Source organism: Pagrus major, chromosome 5, assembly GCF_040436345.1.
Source record: "Pagrus major chromosome 5, Pma_NU_1.0".
In the NCBI taxonomy this organism is placed as follows: Eukaryota; Metazoa; Chordata; class Actinopteri; order Spariformes; family Sparidae; genus Pagrus; species Pagrus major.
This window is the reverse complement of record NC_133219.1, coordinates 3,630,415-3,646,550: the sequence shown is the minus strand read 5'-3', so window position 1 is coordinate 3,646,550 and position 16,136 is coordinate 3,630,415.

The window sequence follows — 16,136 nt, the reverse complement described above, 5'->3', positions numbered from 1 at the left end:
TATCCTTTTTGAGGATCTGTTCCACATGTTCACGTCTGACACTCTACAGTCCCCTGATCTTTTGCTCGAGACTACCACATCATGGGCATAAAAGAAAAAGTTAACAAAGGACTCTTGGAGAACTAGATAGAGCAAGGTGGAGGCCCTGTGCACAAAAGCTCCAATTCCTAATGAACATCCATCCATGTACTCTCTGGACACACTCCAAAACCTCTTCATTCTACCCTGTCATTGACCGATTGGTGAGGGAAATTAACTGATGTTTTCCCGCAGAAGCAGGTGTAGTTCTCATGGGAACGTCTCAACCTAAAACATACCACATTCCTTCAAAAGGAGAGTCTTGCGCCCATGGCATAGCACTATGGAATCAGAGAGGACAATCTGTTGGCTGAGGTGCTGGCTCAGTGAGTTCCCACTGTTGCACTGCCACTTACCTTCATGTCAGGTGAGCACAGTTTTTCCTTGCCTGTCTGTCCATTCGCACAGAAAGAACCAAGGCCATGGATGTCCAGAGGATTATAAACTCATTTGCACTGAACAACAAACACATTGTCCTTCTGTAATAAAACAACACCTGGTGAGTAACTGATTAATTTATTACAAATATGCCATACAGGATTTTAGCTATCATATGGTATTAAGTTGGCTAATTTAATTTTGTACCCTAGTGTCCAGTAGCTGGTGTCTGGTTGCCACAGTCCCCCCAGGTTTGAAAACTCAAATCTCCCATTGTCTCAGAGTGTGCCTGAATGCACTGCCAGTTCTGGCGCCGCAGCACTGAGATTAAAAACCGCTGCATACCCAAACTCAAGGCAGTCCGATCGTAAGGTGTTGCTGGAAACATGAGCTTTCATTTTACATTACATTTACATTTAGGGCATTTAGCAGACGCTTTTGTCCCTCCAATAAGTACATTTGTCACAAGAAAGAAACCACAACATATCACCGTTGATAAAATAGAAAAGAAAAGATAGAAACAATTTTCAAGCCCTCATCTGAGCAAAGTAGGTGCTATTTATCAAGGATACCATAAGTACAGAAGTGCTATGATGTAAGTGTTAAGGGTAAGAACATACAAGTGCATATACATTTATTTTATTTTATTTATTTATTTATTTATTTTTGTTTTTAGGGTGGGGGGATTGGGAGGGAGTCATGCTATGTGGGGTCGAGGTGAAGTCTGAACAAGTGAGTCTTGAGTCTTTTGCGGAAGATGGCGAGTGATTCTGCTGTCCTGATATTGGTCGGGAGTTCGTTCCACCAGAACAGAGAAGAGTCGCAACTTCGCTGAGTGGGTTTTGTTTGCTCTCAGCGATGGCGGTACCAGCCGGCCAGCTGATGTAGTAGAGCGAAGTGCTCGCTCTGGGGCGTGTGGTCTGACTAGTGTTTGGAGGTAGATGGGTGCAGTTCCGTTGATGGCCTTGAAGGCCAGTACCATTGTCTTGAATTGAATGCGGGCTGCAACAGGAAGCCAGTGGAGGTCACGGAGGAGGGGGGTCACATGGGAGAATTTGGGTAGATTGAAAATGAGGCGTGCTGTAGCGTTCTAGATACGCTGCAACGGTTTAGTCGCAGAGGCTGGGAGTCCAGCCAAGAGTTGCAGTAGTCCAGGTGGGAGATGACCAGCGCTTGGACCAGGAGTTGCGTCGCATCCTTTGTGAGGAAAGACCGGATCCTGCGGATGTTGTATAGGGCAAATCGGGGCACCGCGGTGATGTTGGGGGTGCAGGATAATCCATTGTCGAGGATCACGCCCAGGTTCCTCGCAGTCAATGAAGGCGATACTGTGACATCCTTGACAGTGACTGCCAGGTCCATGTGAGAGCAGTCTTTTCCCGGGATGAAGAGGAGTTCAGTTTTACTGAGGTTGAGCTTGAGATGATGCGCAGTTGTCCAAGTGGAGATGTCTGCCAGACATTCTGAGATGCGCATGGCAACGTGAGAATTGGAGGAAGGGGAAAAGGAGAGGAACAGTTGGGTGTCGTCAGCATAACAGTGGTAAGAGAATCCATGTGATGTGATTGCAGAGCCTAGTGATCTAGTGTATAGTGAAAACAGAAGCGGTCCTAGTACTGAGCCTTGAGGGACACCAGTTTCCAGGGAGCAGGGTTTGGACAAGGAGTCATTCCACGTGACCTGAAAGGTGCGATTTGTCAGGTATGATTCGAACCAGGTTAGAGCAGAGCCAGTAATGCCAAGTTTGGCCAGAGTGGAGAGGAGGATTTGGTGGTTGACTGTGTCAAACGCAGAGGATAAGTCGAGGAGGATGAAGACTGATGAGTGGGACGAGGCTCTGGCGGCACGGAGCAACTCAGTCACTGTGAGGAGGGCCGTCTCAGTGGAGTGAGCAGTCCTGAAGCCTGACTGATTAGGGTCAAGGAGGTCGTTCTGCAAAAGGTAGGAGGACAGTTGGGTGTAGTCAGCATGTTCCAGGGTTTTAGAGCGGAACGAGAGAAGAGATACAGGTCTGTAGTTTCGGGTGTCAGCCGAGCCCAGGGTGGGTTTTTTTAGGAGTGGCTTTACTGTAGCTGTCTTGAAAGGAGCTGGAATACGGCCTGAAGTGAGGGAGGAGTTGATCAGAGTGGTGAGGAAAGGCAAGATGTCGTGCAAGATGTTTTGGAGAAGAGAGGAGGGAATAGGGTCGAGGGAACAGGTGGTGGCACGGTTAGACGTCACTAGCGTGTGAACATCTTCAGAGGAGAGAGGGCTGAAGCAGGTAAGGCTGTCATAGGTGAGGGTTGGGGGAGGTGCTTTCTGGGAGGGCATAGGAGTAAATGAGGAGCTGATGTCTTTTACTTTCTTGGTAAAGTAAGTTGCAAAGTCATCAGCAGTGAGGGAGGGGGAGGGGAAGGAGGGGTGAGGAGCGAAGAGAATATGGAGAATAGTTTCTTGGGGTAGCTTTTGTCTGCGCAGCTATTACTCAAAGGGAGCAACCAACATGTGTACCAAACATGTTCCGGATCCTGAGAAGATGCGGCACAACCCAGCCTCTCTCATCCCTGCCGTAGGAGGACTTCCCCTCAGCAAGAAGCGGTCCACTTTGCCCCATTTTCTTCACCGACGTCGACTCTGCTCTTTCCTCCACTACAACGCCGAGAACAGCACCCATCAGAACCAACTGGCCAACACCTTTTATACATGCCGAGGAAGCAAGCTGGAGTAAGGAGGCGGATGGACACAGGCTAACTGCCAACAGTGCAGTCACAAGCGGGCAGATACTAGAGTTTAGCATGTATTGTATGCTTTTAGTCTACATTGTGAGTTTGTGGACTGCTGAGTCCTATTTGCTGCTAGTTTTACACTGTTAAACACTGTGCTTTATGCTGGCTTTTGTTTGTGCTCATCATGAGCTGACTTGAGCCTCTCCACTCTGTGGAGCTAAAGTGTTAGCTTTGCCACCTTGTGAGCATGCAATAAGCCGTGTTCCTATCAAGGATCAGCCGAAGGTGTGGCTTGTTGAAAACTAATCGTTAATGACCCCGCTAAGACCCCGGTAGCACCTACACCAAATTTGGAACATCAGAGTCTCGCTCTGTCCAAACCAAACTGATCCAAGGCACGTGTTTGGTCGACAGACACTGTTCCACCATTGTTTGTTCAAGCCTTGCGCGTTTACCTCCACTGACAAGCCTTGGCCATCTTTGCTGCCATCTTGAACATTCTGTGACGTCATCTTCCAAGAAATCACGTCGGCCGTCTTGGCTCTCTCTGTCTCCACGTCCGCCATCTCTCTCTCTCTCTCTCTCTCGCTCTCTCTCTCTCTCTCTTTGTCGTTCTGACATACACACACACACACACACACATACACACACACACACACACACACACACACACACACACACACACACACACTGCATTCTTGTTTGTTGCTTTAGTTGTCTTGGTGTTTTAGTTTCATAGGTTAGCTGCTGTAGTTTGATGATGGTGCTGGTTGTGATGGTCAGTGCTCAGATTAATTTCCTTCACTGTTCCTTTTAATTTTAAATATCTGACAAATATTTTCATTTAAAGTGAACCCTTCTTTTGAGACTGTTTTTGGTCTGGTTATTGGTCCCTGATTCCAGGGTGGTGCTCCATTTTATTGATTTAATTAAAAATTGTAATACTTGCTATTAGTAATTATTAATTGCTAATAACCACACCTGCTCTACCTTTGTTCCCCAACACGGCCATAGCCTATTCTATTATTATGAATTTTGCAACTGAAAAACCTTTTATTTACTGACAGTGTGCCTGTCCGGTGGTGGAAACATCTGGGTCTGGATGGTGGTCTTTAAGAAGATCCATGGTCAGCCAGACTTGGCCTCGCTAAAATTGTGATGATGGCCAGCTCGTTTTATACCATGTATGCACAGTTGACAGGCAGAGTAAACACTTTTCGTTGTGGCTGCACTGTGGATATTATGAATTTGATTTCTGAAGCTGTGAGAGCCATTTTATCTGTAACACCATTACAAGTGCACAATTGTCTGTACATGCATATGGCAGAAAAAAACACTTTTTGTCATTCCCTTTTAGTCACTTGTGCTAGGCTTATATTGTATTAAATAATCTTTCGCCAAATTAGATTAAAAAAATACATTTTTATCAACTGTGTGTGTTATATCTGCTTTATTGACAAAATGATCCTGATAAAGTAACTCTAAAGTCATGAAAATCGACTATTTTCTTAGCACCCCATGTATTGGTCAAGATTCACCTGGCAGAGAAAAAATCCTCGAGGTAAAAGACTGAGGCCAAGGCAAAGGTGAAATCCAAATGTTTGGTTTCTCCCTAACAGCTGTGCAGACGAAAGCTGATGCTTCCAGCAACACGTTATGATGGGACTGCCTTGAGTTGGGGTGTGCAGCCGTTTTTTAATCTCCATGCTGTGGCGCCGGAACTGGCGGTGTGTGTTGTGGGTCAGAAAAGCAATACAATGAGCTGGCTGTGATTGAAATCATGGTTCGAGTTACATAGGAGCCAATGGGAGCTGAGTTCCCATAAGGTCGGGTCTGAGCTCCCATGAAAGCAGTAAAATCACAGATCTGTGGGAGTCACTGATACATTACCCACAACCATTATTTTCTTTTATCACAAATAAAGGATTATCAATCTAATTAGTATTTTATACATTTATGACATAAATAGATTAAAATAAACATGTTTTCCAGCTGAACTATGTCACTAGTAACAGCAATATTCAAGGCTCCCTTACAAATAGTGTGATTTTAAGAGTTGAAACTTAACTTTGTGAAACAGCTGCAGCTATTTTAAATCTTAAAGTGCACCCTGTCTGTTGTTGTGTCTTAAGTGCGTCTTACCTCCCAGCAGCTGTTTGAACACACTGTTTCAACTAATTTCACCATTTACACCAAATTTATTAAAGAATATAACATTTTGGCAGTAAACGTGTGAAATTTTACAAAACCAGTAAACAGTAACTAATAAGAGTGAGAGAAAGTGGAGAAAGTCACCAGACTCCCTTAAAAAAATGCTAAATTTTGAGACTTTTTGCTTTAGAGAAACTGTATAAACTTTGTAAAATGCTTTACACAACACATTTTTAACTATTTGGACCTACTTGTTAAATCGGGAAACGTTATACATGATAATAATTCTTTATTTGTGTAAAAACATGTATCCGTTTGTTCCAGTGTTGAAGGTGTATTTGCATTTAGAGCAGAGAAGTGAGATCAGATCACAAGTGGTCACTCAAGATGCATGGCGAGACGAATTTAATGCCAGGTGTGAGTTGATCGGCTTGAAAGCTGTCCATATATGATCAGATCTCTCAGGACAGATGATAAAACCAAATGTTAATAACCTCTCTCTCTCTCTCTCTCTGTCTCTCTCTATCGCTCAAATTCAAATTCAAATTCCAATTCAAAGGGGCTTTATTGGCACGAAAGTTTAACAACAATGTTGCCAAAGTGTCTGTCCAAACACTCGGACAGAACACAACAAATAACAACACAAACACAACACCAAGATTGATTTACATTAATTATATATACAGTATATACAGTGTGTGTGTGCGTGCGTGCGTGTGTGTGTGTGTGTGTGTGTGTGTGTGTGTGTGTGTGTGTGTGTGTGTGTGTTGGTCACTCACTGTCCCTCAGGTTGTTGCATGTTGACACATATTGGGCAGCAAGGTATGCCCTGTCTCCTTCTCCCAGGAGTATTTTTAATTTTGATATGTCATTCAGCTCTTTGAACTCTGAGATTACCGAATTGAATTTATTAAAATAAATGTTCCTGGTTTTGTTGAATGCTTTACATTGTAGGAGAAAGTGCATCTCTGTCTCAACCTCACCTGTCCAGCAGTGACCACATGTTCTGTTTTCTTTTGGTTGCCATGATTGTTTGTGTCTTCCTGTTTGGATTGTCAGTTTGTGGTCACTGAGCCTGTACTTGGTGAGGATCTGTCTCTGCTTTCTATCTCTGACAGTAGAGAGATATTCTGCTAATTCATAATCTCTTTTTAAGGCTAGATAACATTCTAATCTACTTTGGCTTTTAGTTTCTTCTTTCCAATGTTCCAGGTAGGTTTCTTTACATTGTGTTATAATTTGCTTTACTCTGATTGGTGTTTGGAGAGCAGTGTTGTTGTGAGGCTGGTCAGACTGTGTCTGAGAGGGGGCAGTTAGCCTCAGTACCAACTGACATAGGGGACTCTTTTCTGGGCTCAGCTCTTGAGTTTGGAGGGCTTTGGAGTGGAGGGTGTCTTGGGGGCTGGATTTCAGGTGGTTAAAAAAGTTGAGCATTCTCTTTTGAATGTTAATTATCAGTGGGTATCTGCCTAATTCTGCTCTACATGCATTTGTTGGTGTGTTTCTGTGTACGTGTAAAATGTATCTGCTGAATTCTGCATGTAAAGATTCTGTTGGATGTTTGTCCCAACGGGTCTCTCTCTCTCTCTCTCTCTCTCTCTCTCTCTCTCTCTCTCTGAATGCACCTGTTTGGCTATTATATTATATTATATTATATTATATTATATTATATTATATAGCCTATTTATCTATTTTCGCATTAGTTAAGGTTAGTTATTTTAGAGACCCCCTAAAAGCTCAGATTAGAACTCAAACTCTTATTGAAATCCATCTGCTGATATCTAATACTGTTCAGTGAGAAACAAAACATCTGCATGCTCCAACAGCAGCAATAGTGAATGGTGAAACCTTGAGCACAGCAGTAGAGTGTATTCTTCTGTGGATATGATAACGATGGCGAAATGATGATTTAAATTGGCATATGTTATCAGGACCCATAATCGCTTTCTGTGATCCAGCACCTGACACAGAAGAATGGTCGAGAGATACTATGTGGAAAGGCACACAAAAACACAAACATGCAAAATATATGCACACAGATGTACTGGTCACTGTTCATATATGTTCATATATAACGGTGTAACGTTATATGACAGTAGTTAGAACCTGATTGGACAAAATGCTGCCAATAAACTACACATTTCAAAGGTGCACTAAGCAACCTTTTTACGGGCCTATAAACAAGCAGAAACAGAGCTCTTTATATGAGGAATAGCAGTTTCTGAGCAAAGACTGGGCTCAGACTACAGGATTTGAAGGCCAATTTAATCCCAAATCTCTCCAGTTGGAAGAGAAATCTGGTCTGGTATCACTGTTCAGGTCAGATAATCTCAAAATGTGAGGGTTTACAGATCAAGTCTTAAACCTCCCGTACATGAGTTTCTAGATGTACTTTAAAGTCATGTTGACATTTGTATGTGCAAAAATTTGAGAAAAACAGGCAAACGTGTTTTGAGCTTTGGTGTGGTGAGATCAAAAAGAGCAGTTCAAGAATATAGGTCAAAAAATGTCATACTGCGCCTTTAATTGACCTCCTGTGCTCTTCCTGCCAATGCTCAGATTATGAAACATAGTTATTCATCAGGGATCCAACATATTTTTACCTGAGAAAAATAAAAGGATTTATATTCTAATTTTTTTTTAAAATCTTTTTTAGAAACCAAATCTAACCTTTGGTTGTGCCACCTTTGGTTTGCAGGGTCCACTTTGAGCAGCCAATCACAGTGCAGAAATGTGGTAAACTAAGCAGATGGTAAAGGCATTCAGCAGGCAATGTTTATATGCAAGTTCCCAGTTTTATCACAGTTGCCTTCAGTTAGATACAACTGTCTTATAATAAATGTATACAATGTATGAGGCTGTGTGTGAGTCTGAAAAGGTTTCTCATTTCTTTTAAAGATGTGTTTACCCTCAGTTACATCCTAATGTTGATAAAGAAGGAAATGGAAGTATACCACAAACACACACACACACACGCACACGCGCGCACGCACGCACGCACGCACGCACGCACGCACACACACACACACACACCAAACTGATTTATTAAAAGCAAGGGGTGATGGAGGCTGGGTTGGGGGGTAAAATCGATGGCCGTTCCCCCAGCCTCAGTCAGCGGAGAGTTAAAACGCTGTTAAACTCCAGCCGAGCGGACGCTCTCCCTAACCAACCAGCCTCACTCTCATTGATTTTTTATTTAGCTTCCAGCAGTGATATGTCTTCCAATGCACACAGAACACACCAAGCCTCCGCAGCTTGTCAGCACATAAATCAGGCCCCATTGAGCCCGACTTGCCCAGTGTGCAGAGAGCAGTCTGTTAACAGAATTAAACTCTTACTTAGTCCCGCTTCCAGAGAGGTAAGTGCAGAGCTGCGAAACAAGGCTCTGACAGCAAATCCAATGCTGCACACTGCCAGGATGAGTCTACGCCTTGAAATTAATTTGCATTTATTTATCTGTTTGTATGAAGGTAAAAGCTAAAGAATAATACATTCTTTATCAGCATTTGACCATCATCTTTGCTGTCTAAAATTTTGCTGCTGTTCAAGAACAGACGAAGTGCAAAACAACAAATTAAAGTGTCCAGTTCTAGCCTACTTTGTGTCAAAGTTAACTTAGCAGAAAATGAACAGCAGAAAATGCTCTGACAGATGCCCAGCAATGAGACCATTTTGTTGTGTTCTCTTAAGCCTTTGTTGGATTGATAAGGGTTTTTTTGGGGTATGGCCAAAGTGCGCTCGCCCCGCCTTCAAGCAGGCCACAGCAATATCTTGCGACAGCTTCCAACCCCTGATCTCTCCCTCAAACGAGCGTGTGTTGCGAGACTCCACTCACGTGTGTCCAGGAAAAACCTGATGAAAGGTGTTTTTAAAAGACTCAGCTCTCAATAATTTTGGAGTTTCTCCTGAAACTCTGTGGTTTGAAGTTTTGTTTCTCTCCAGTGTGCCTGTTCCTACTTTCAGATATCTGCTTTTAGTTACTGTTTCATCGTTTTTCAATAGCCGTGTTAAGGTACTGCTGGTGAAAACCCAACATTTCCTGATTTTTGATTTCTTGATTTCTTGAAGTTACTCTTTCCTTATTACTCCGTTAAAAAGAATTAGTAACATTACTTGTAATATTACTATATTACTTTTACATAGGTAACATCTCCTCCATATAACTTACACAGCAAGAAGCTTATTTAGATCTTGTACAGTAAATGTCTCTCCACAGCCATGTTCATGCTCTGAAATCCAGTTTCCATTGTTTAGCTGCTGCAAAGTTTCACATTGTTGCATTGCCGTATCAGATGCTTCGGTGTTCATTTTCGCCCATGAAAACGTTTTGCTGCTTGCAGAATGCTTGCAACAGATAACAGTCTTCTCTGCATGTTTGACTGAGACAAACCTCTCTCCCTCATTCTCCATCCTTCAGCTTTTTACATGTCATTGTAAGACAGCCAATGTACCTAGGAAAAAGAACAAATCACATGCTAGCAATGCAGTTACTTACTATAGTAACTGTAATATTATTACTGATCCAGAGATTGTAATCCCTTACACTACTCGTTACTGGTGTAAAGATGCCCTAACGAGATAAAGATATTGGCTTATCAAACACAAAGCAATGCACAGTTGAGCTAAAACAATAAGTTAATCGATTAGTCGACATAAAAAATCATTAGTTATAGCCGTATTGTACAACAACACGATGTGTTGGGTGATGGCAGGATTATTCTCAAATTCATAGTCTTAAAGCTATTATTATTAAACTCAAACAAATCACCAAAGTAACAAGCACTATATAGTCTGTCTCCATGACTACACAGTGAACAGCAGGAATACACTGTTGACATTACAGTTATCAACCTGTACTTATCAGCTGTAACAGTGTGGCTGGTATTGTTTTCATCTTTTGAGTCTGTGTGTATGTGTTTGTGTGTGTGTGTGTGTGTGTGTGTGTGTGTGTGTGTGCGTGCGCGTGCATGTGCGCATTTGTGTTTCATCATGCCAAATCATGGTCTCTGAGATACCTATTTTAGTAAGAACTTCCACAAAGCAGTTATAAGTACTTTGCCAGGTGTTTATGTCTGTCTGTCTGTGGACAGAGTTTCACAGCCATACAAGATGCAGTCACAAAACTTTAACTCAGGTGTGTGGCTGAGATTGTAATGAAGGCAGAGTTTGATGGTAGGTGTGATGCAAGGAAGGGAGTTGGAAGTACGGGGATTTGAAGGAGGGAGGGGGCCATTCTCCCTCTTTGCGGCTCTGTCCCACATTTTTTTTAAGTGGCAGATCACTGTATCCCAGTTTCAGTCATCCCTGTTAACTTAGACAGACTTCAGGTAAAACTAGAGACAATCTTGCAATGGCATGCCAAAACAGTGTGTATGATGCACTAGAACTCTTGACTTGACATAGGTGAGTTTGGCAAAACAGCTTAACTGTGACATGTTTAATGTAATTTATATTAATTGTATCAACAGATCTAGGCTGTTCCAAATCTGTGGTCTCCTTGAACTGAATAAGAAGGCTGTTTCTAATGCAGTGCTACTGTACTGAGTATTCACCTCAACAAAGAAGAAGAAGCTCTCTCTCCAGAGGATGTGGGGGAGAAAAGCATGATGACTAAACTACCAGGCATCATTTCCAAAAACCTTATATCATACTAACTATATGGAATCATAAGTGCTCTGAGCAGCAGTGGAAGGCTGCTCTACCAGCTGTGAGTACCACCTTCATCGTTGGTACTCGTTGTATTGTGCGATAATGGTGTCCATCAAAACCATACATTTAAAAATTGAGGAATTTGGGCAAACATGGGTAAAAGCACTCACCGTCCACCCCAGAGACCAATTTTCAGTTCAGTACCTGCAGCATTGCTGCTGGCTTGGCAAGGCACTCCATCCATTATCATGAACAGTGTTTGTGGGTGGGAAGATGGTGAGGGATCATGTCCTTATTGCTGCACTAGTGACTCCTACTGGTCAAGGTCTCCATGCAAAGAAGGGTGGGAGTATGTTTTGCAAGATAAATCCTTTTACTCAGATACAATTACCTACTTTCCCTCCCCCTTAGTGTTTCCCTTTGGTATTACTGTCAGCACTGCTTTTGTAAGACAGGATTAGAATCATGGGTACCTGTTCCATCATTACCTGGGGAAAGTGACCAATGGCTCCTTCTGTTTTGATTGTGGTACTTCTTTTGTGACAAATCTGGGGAAAAATTCAGCCCGCGAGCAGACTTACAGGTAAACAGCTCCAGCTTCATACCATACAGACAGGTAAGAGAGTGGTATTGATCTTGTCATGTAACTCTCATCAAGAATGTCAATAAGCATATTTTCCAAAATCCATTTAGAAGATGATGTGCATTGTATGGTCACATACAGCGCACAGTGTGTATTATAGCGTATGTATGTTTGGATGCCTGCTTATTTGGTTGTTCTGAACATGAAGAAAGGGAATTATTAGAAAGTAACAAGACTTAAAGTGGGACACAAACAGCGAAAGGTGAAGACAAAAGGGAAAGAGGACAGCACTTTTCAGCACTATAACCTGGAACTATACAAGCAATGCTAATAAATTGTTCATATAATATAAGACATGGTAAGAAATAATGTTTTAGACAACAACAGTAAATAGAAGAACCTGTATTATTGCATATGATTAGTATTTGTTTGCCAATTAAAAGGGGATTTTTGTTTTCTTCATGATAGTGTTTTACAGAATATAAAAGAGGGGGAAGGCAGATAAGATGCAACTAATTGTAGCTCTCCTATCTGTGTGGCCTTGGATTCATGCACAATACACCACCCCACTGTATTATAATCCCTTAACACAAAGTTAATAAAATTAAATAAAAAAAAAAAAAGCTCTAAATCTCAGGAGATGCTCTGTGCCATGCTACGGTACAAAAACAGAACTGGTACAAAATATGACAGGTCGTACAGTGTACTCTTGCTAAAGGCATAAGATGATGCTTTTATAAATCAAGGTGCAGCGTACAAAGCGCACTCAATTATACATGCAGGACATGCTATAAGAGTATATGACCAAAATCCAGGTTTTGATCATTAGCTACCGGGTGAAGGTGGGTAAACCTGCGAAAAATGACTAAAATAGGAATCACACAGCCAAACCATAGCAAAATATAACTCTGGCCTAGTCAAGTCAATGGATCTAACTGTCCCAAATCCCAACCACTTTGCCTTGTGATCCACCACTGACAGCAGTCGTTGAGGGCCACAAGGGTTACCACTAACCGCTCCGGTCACACTCTCTCCAGGGTTGGGGAATGAGACGGAGAGGGGTGAAGGCATAAAGCCACCTTCTTGGCCATGCCAACAACGTCTACCCTCAGGGGTGGACTGTCCTGTGCCTGCACACCAGTAAAATTACACCAGAAGATGTTGACTTTGTACACCTTGAGTAAAATCAACCATCCCGCGACTGGAGTCCTTATCTTGAGTGGCTCCCCCAAGGTTGCCTCAATGCACTGGCAGATTTCTGAGATATAAGGGGAGGTGATGGCAGGATGGGCTAGGTGAGCCAAGTCCTTCGTGGAGCAGGCTGACTGGCTTTGGTGATAGCGGTGGAGGCTGAGACAGCTTAACTCTGCTCTGCTGCCATGGAGGTCTCAGCAGCCTTGAGGCTACAGCTTGACCAGTGAACCTTAAGCACTGCAAACCACTGTGATAGTTCCTGGACCTTTAGAAAGTACTACCCCCAGAGCCAAGGAACCTAAAAAAGAAGGAAGGTTCATTATGTCACCAAGTCATGCTTTGGGGCCAGACTAGGTGACAGTTGTATTGAAGTCAATGGGAGACACATGGAGAAACACACTAAAACCCAACATATCTATGCCGTATGACTTCTAATTAAGAAATGCCTCTAGAAAATGAAAGAAACATACTTCAGAGAGTAGCTAAGCGACTGATTTTTTTCGCCAAATAATTTACAGGGCTGATAATATCATGATAATTGTGACTGATTTCGGCTGTTGAGACTGCATTTGCGAACAGCAGCACAAACAGGAGCCTTTCCAACACAAATTTGAAGAACGAACCATGTGTCGATAAAAAAGTGAGTCATTAGCTTACTCTCTCAAGTTCATTTTATGGAGTCATTTCCTCATCATAAGTCATATGACATAGATATGCTGGGTTTAAGTGATTTTTTCCATGTATCTCCCATAGACTTCAATACAGCTGTCTGGCCCCAAAGCGAGATTCGGTGACGTAATAGCCCTTTTTCATTTTTAAGTTCCTTGCCTAGAGCCAAAAACCAGAAAGAATCATCAAAAATTAAAGTGTTCTTGTTGTGGTTAAGAGCCAAAAGAGAAAAGAAAAGAACATTTTCAGCATTGAATAATCCCAGATTTTTTTTAACATTCAATGATGATTGGTGAAAAAAATTGCCCTCTATGATGTCTGCATAAGACAGTTTACTAGTTCCCGTGAGGTGTGGAATTATCTTATATGAACAGCTGAGCTAATAGACAGCTCTTACAAACATATTAATTTTGAGTACTGGTGATTGTGCCAGATTGGTGACCAAAACCTGATTGTTCAAGAATACAACAGCTAATAAGTTATCTTGCATATACAGCACATGAAGAAAAAGTCCTGCCCAAGCTGTATATTTGCTAAAAAATTGAATATGGTACCTGTGTGTATTCATTTCCTCAACTGCAAGCGCACTGATGTGGAGTGTACTTCTGTTGAATATTGCAAGTACAAAGAAATCAGGTTTCTAACTCTAACTGATTAAAGTAATTTTGCTCTTGATGAGAAAGGAGGTAACAGGTTTAAATCAGTCATCAATCACCAAAGATGGACAGTAATATTAAGAAGTACAGAAACAAAAGCTAAAGAAGGACAAAAAGAAGCCAGAAAATACAGGCAGAGAAAGTGTCTAATCATTAAGAGCATACTGAAGCTCATAACACTTTCTCTCCTAATGATTCATTTTCTTGGTACTCAGGCTGTTCTGCAGGGTGGAGGGTCATACGTCGGCAGAATCTGAGCTAGAGTTTGAGCTCCTGTCACCCCAGCAATCACTAATGGAAGTCCCAGCAACCCCTCCTCCGCCTCGGCCGCCCTTCAGAGCAAGGGCACTGTTAGCACACATGTCAAGTCCAGGATGGAACAAGAAGGACATTTTGGCAGAAGAAAAGAAGGGGGGAAAGGACCAGCGGGCCATTTGCATACGCCTCTGATCCTAATATATACAGGTTGCCAACCTCCGAGGTCGGAGTTCACGCTGGTTGCCGGGGCAACTGGGCTGTTCTCCCCATCACTAGCTCGTTAAAGAGCTGCAGGAATAGGAATAGGTCCGCCAACTGTCCCCATCGTGCTGTGGCCATGTCTGTATGCGACCTCGGCAAGTAATGAGGACCTCTACCATGATGCCCATGCACGCACACACGCACACACACACACACACACACACACACACACACACACACACACACACACACACACACACACACACACACACAACGAAGCTTGAAAAGCAGCATCATGCACATTCTGCAACTATTACACCAAACAAAAGCAATAAAACTGATGAGAATACAAAAAAGAATGCACATGCATCTATCTGTGCGCAAACACATAATGACATATCACAGACCAACAATGCAACTACATACACACATGCACCTATTTAAGCGTAAAAAAATAGATCTATACATTCACACAAACCACAGCATCAAAAGATGTAGGCATGTACACATGCGCACACATACAACTTGCAGCCTAGTGGCACACACACATATACAGTGCACCATGATACCCCGTCAGAATTTAGCGACCAACTGAAAAAGTATTTTTCCACAACTCATTTTAAAACCTTTAACCCTCCCAAAAAACAAGCTTACAGAGTGAGTGTTGCAGCTCTCCGTGGCTTTCTCAGCATCAATTAGCATGTTTTTGTGCAGCTGAGCGTTTCCTCTGGTGGGCCGAGGTAAATAAGGAGATGGAAATGAGGTCCAGCGCTCTAATCCAGCCAGGGTGCAGGTCTCACAGTAATCCCCCCAAGAGCTGCTTGGCCTGGGGCATGCAGAGGGGTAATCCAGCCCCTTGGGACCTCATCCACTAGCCTGCGTGCAGACACACACACACACACACACACACACACACACACACACATGCTAGCATTGTGGAGAGAGAAAAATGAGAGAGACAGAGAGAGAGAGAGAGAAAAGAAAACGGCACAAGGCCCCCCCCTGGCTAAAATGCAAAACTTGGGTGACACAGTCCAGACAAAAATGTCGAAAATTTCATTAGCAAGTGTTCCAAGTATCTTTTTAAGGTATAATGTGTTGACTTAGATGAACTGAATAGAAAATGTAACATTTGACAGATTTCTTCAAATATAGCAAAAAAAAAAAGGTTTGCATGACCTTAAAGGAGACCATCAAGGAGATCTATCATGGCCAACTGATTACAATCCACTACTTTCGGATATAATGTGTTAAGCTTGAAGGTAACATATTTTTAAAACAAGTTTAAGTTAGTTTTGGTCTTCATATATAAAGTTTGATTGGAATAGCATAGAGCAAATGTATTCACTTCGTGAGACACGATGGTATCTATCTATCTATCTATCTATCTATCTATCTATCTATGTATATATATATATATACATATATATATATATATATATACAGATGCATGTGATAGTCACCTGGAATGGTTTTCAATTAACAGGTGTGCCTTGTCAAGAGTTAATTTGTGGAATTTCGTGCCTTCTTAATGTGTTTGAGACCATCAGTTGTGTGCAGAGGTAGGGTTGGTACACAGTTCAATACAGTGAACAGCGCTATTCGACAACTGTT